Source organism: Gavialis gangeticus, unplaced genomic scaffold (assembly GCF_001723915.1).
Source record: "Gavialis gangeticus isolate Ggan-Ray unplaced genomic scaffold, GavGan_comp1, whole genome shotgun sequence".
NCBI classification, from domain to species: domain Eukaryota; kingdom Metazoa; phylum Chordata; order Crocodylia; family Gavialidae; genus Gavialis; species Gavialis gangeticus.
The window spans coordinates 61198445-61202711 of record NW_017728994.1 but is presented as its reverse complement, the minus strand read 5'-3'; positions in this window follow the sequence as shown (position 1 = coordinate 61202711).

The window sequence follows — 4267 nt, the reverse complement described above, 5'->3', positions numbered from 1 at the left end:
AATTTCTCTAACAAATAGATAGGCTTGGATCTAATACCAGTCAACAGTATCAGCTGAACTGAACTAGCCTTTACTTTAGTTGACTAGTATTTCTTCAGGCAAAATAGTCGTAAACCCTAGCTGAGCTAGTGACTTTCATGTGACTACCTACGTAAGTATTTACTAGCGAGTGACATCCATTCTTCCACAGAACACCAGCACAAAGCATGTATCTTGACTATCCATTTAAGTCCTCAAAAAAGTTGCTAAATTTTAAGAGTGACAACCCACCCATTAGTTGTAATATATTGTGTGTTACAACACCTACATGAGGAAGAAGAGCAAATACTGCCGCCATTTTACAGCTTCAAAAACTGAGCTAATTCAGGAGATGAGTTGTCCAATGTCTGAGAATTGCAAGATTGACTTCTTTTTTCTTTCAAGGAAAGGATCTGCTTCCCATAATGTGGCCCAAGTCAAGGTGGAACGGCAGTAATTAATGAGACATGACTTGTGCTAGACTCTGCCCCTTCCAGAGGGTGATGAACAACTCAGCTGTAACGAGGTGGTCAGTTATTCTGCAGGTTTGGGCCAGAAGTTCCCAAGGGAGAACCAGTAAGTACAGCAGGGGCAGCTCCCCCCTACACCCATCCAGCTGTACTGACCAATGAAGAGAGTGACTAATCCCCAGGCCGTTTCAGTCCAGCTGGGTCCAGTGATTAGTACGCAAGTTTTGCCCATTATTTGGTGTACTTATTTAATTGATATCATTGCCCGTAACTTCTCAGTGTCAGCTATCAGGGGACAATATCATGACCTAGAGAACAGACTCCGATATGAACACATTTTCCACTATTTCTGAATGAGCATCAACACACTTTTATTATAGCCTCCATTATTGTAGAGCTTTTAGGCAAAGGCTTTATGCTCAACTCTTGTTGCTTGAGAAATCCCTCTATTTCAGTTCACATGGGCAAGGTGAAGAAAAGAATTATCCATCTTTAAGAGGGGAGGTGAGCTCCTGCCTGCAACAAAACTTTCCAGAGAACCTCCCTCCCTCCCTGGCTTGTTAACAACACAGACCTCTGAGAATGGCTCTACATGACACCAGCACAACTCCTCCACTCCCTTCCAGGTGTGGAGAAAAAAATCTCTCCTGAATGCTCACACACAATGAGAAGCTACAGCCCTGCCTCTGGCCTTCACTTCAATGAAAGGGCCTAAGTTTTATGCTCCCTCTGATGTGGTTCTCTGAAATTAAGCCACTCAATACCAATGGCAGAGCGAGGAAAATCCAAAGGCTGCAGTTACTACTGTATGGAGAGACAGCTATGTAGTGTGTAGTATCAAACATAGGCATGCACACTTTGTATGCATAATCTGGAGATCCTTGAAAATAGCCTACATACCCCCCCCCACACACACACTTAATTGCATATGTACAGATAATATATATTGCGTGTGTTAATATAATATATATATATACACATACCACAGTTTATAGATATACATGATTTGGTCAGTAGAGTTACATTCTGTACTTGATGTTTATAGTATATAGCATATTATATCAGGGGCTTCCAAACTGTGGTATGTGTAGCTCTGGGGGTACGCAAGACATCTCTGGGGTATATGCGGGAGAAGTTGTTTAATGTCAGATTTAATTTTCCTTACAATAACAGTTAGCCTTTAAAGGATTAAAATATAAAACATGCTGGTAAGGGTACACAGGCGGCTAGTAAATCTGGAAGGGGGTATACAGTATGAAAAAGGTTGGGAACCTCTCCATTAGAGAATGGAAGGCAATGTGGGATAGGAGGACGGGGCATTGACTTTGAATTCAGGAAACCTAAATTCTATTCCTGGTTTTGCCATTCACCCATGGACTTGCCACTTCACCTCCACTCTCTTCTATCTTTTGCTAGGAACTAAGAATGGGAATTTGTTTGCAAATAATATTTAAATGTGATTTAAATCAGCAATGGAAAAATGTCCTTGCAAAACAGCCTGCAACATGTATTCTCAGCCACAGGGTGGCATCTGGCAGATAGGCTTGTGACAAATTGCTGCCGTTTCAATGAATTCAAAGCCGCTTTTGAAAACTTAAACTTAATTAGGAAATCTAGACCTCAAAGAATGCATTTTTGTTATGCTTTACCTTGTGTGTGTTTTTTAAATTGGGCAGAAGTAATAGGGTAGTCATTTACGGAGAGGAGATAGCCAGCCAGTACTAGAGATCTGATACTCATCCATTACAATATGATAGCAAATGCATTCAAATTAATAGGAAACTTTATTACTAGGTAATGCTTAGCATCTACATATCTTAGAGTTTTCCCAACATTGTTAAATTAAGCATTGTAACACATGCATAAATGAGGCAGCTCTCATTATGAATACTATACAGATGGGCAAACTGAGGCAGAAATAACTGATTTGATTGAACTTATGCAGCAAGCTACTGACAATGCTTCGTGACTATGTACCTTTGGTCTTATAACCACTACCAAAGCAAGCCTGCTGAATGTTTTTTGGCGTTTTATCCAAAATTTACTAGCAGTAATGAAAACAGTTGGAAAAACTTACTTGAAGAACAACAGAAGCATTCTTATAGCCATATGCAAATATTAAAGCTGGATCAGTCCAGGAGTCTGTCTAGCCCAGTGCTGAGAACCAGGAGCTTTGGACAAAAGTGAAAGAAATACCTTATTTCCTATCCTTTGTCTCTGAATACAACTGCAATCTTAGTTTAGAAAATACACCCCTTCCTTTGCACTCACACATCTGATTTTGCGACAGACGGCCTGAATTGGCCATTGGTTGGGTCACTCACTTAATCAGATATAATCATTTTTAGAAATGGATGAAAAACTTAATATATTATGTTGAATCATTCTTACCATATTCTTCATAAGTCACTTTGCTAGCTTTCGTTGTAAACTCTTTGGGGCAGAGGATCTTATCTTACATAGCACAATCCTGTTTGCTGCTAATCAATAATGAATGAATTAACTCATAGGTAACACGCACTGGGAGCATCTACACATGTGCTTTACTGCCAAGTTGACAAATTAGCTCCTCTGTAAAGCATCACCATCTACACGCGTGGTGCTATTGGGCTAGAGTAAACTAATTAACTCCTCTGTAGGATAGTACTGCCTAACACAAGTACTATCCTACGGCAGAGTTACTTACTCCACCACAACGCATGTGTAGACGACGACCAGGCTGGCTGGGGCATGAGGGTACTGCAGTATAGAGTCTGGCATGTTGATCCAGGGCGGAGCAGCTCCGGGCTGGCAGGCTGGGAGCAATAAACTCTGGAGCGAACTGCACCGGAGTTTATTCAGGTGCACTAACTGCATGTGTAGATGTGTCCACTGTAACCTAATCACAGTTTCACACACAATTTTTATAGGGACAGGTGAGGAAAAAATACAGCAAGACCAGTGGCTAGAAACAGCTTGTTATTAAAGATGTCAGTAAAGTTTAGTATGAAATTTATTGCTGGGTTTTCGTGGAGACTTCTGGATATGTTTCTTTATATTTTAACTATGATCTTCAGAGATCCAGCGAACAGCAATATCCTGGCATTCACAATCGGGGCGGGGGGAGTCTACTATTTGGAGTTATTCGTGTTTGTTATTCTGAATGAAGGCGATTTAAAGAAACACACTTAGACATTCATGAGTATAATGAGGAGAGACATAAATGTGCCATGCAGGGGTGTAATGAGCACTGGATTAACCGTGGGATGGCAACAGTGGTGGTTTGGGCCTGCAGACCGTGCAGTCAGGAAGGAGTCAACACACGATGAACTGGGCTGCCAGAGCATACTGCAGTGTCACCTTTCCCCTCCCCACATGCCATGGATCAGTCCTCTAAGCTGTTCTCTCTCCTTTCCTAAAAATCTCATCCCTCTGCTCCTGGAGACCTCTCTAAACTAGTGCTCGCTGAGCCGGCAGCCTCAGAGTCTGATGAAAACCTATTTTAGCTGAAATGCTTCAGTACTGCACAGAAGTTTCACAGCATGGAATAAAAATCCCTGCAAATAGTTCAAGTCCAAATAGGCTAAGTAACCCCTATGTTACCTTTTCTGTCTTGGCTCCCTGTGATTACAATTGCTTTACTGAAGCACTAACTAGACAGGTTTGTGGTGGAGGACAGTGCTCTTCATCCCCCAAGTAAGGATTTATCTCAGCTGGCTGCCTCTCAAACACAGTGTCACCTTCTCTCTCTGCCAGAAGATGGAGTGTAGACATTTTCACCATTATGGGATCTAAATCTT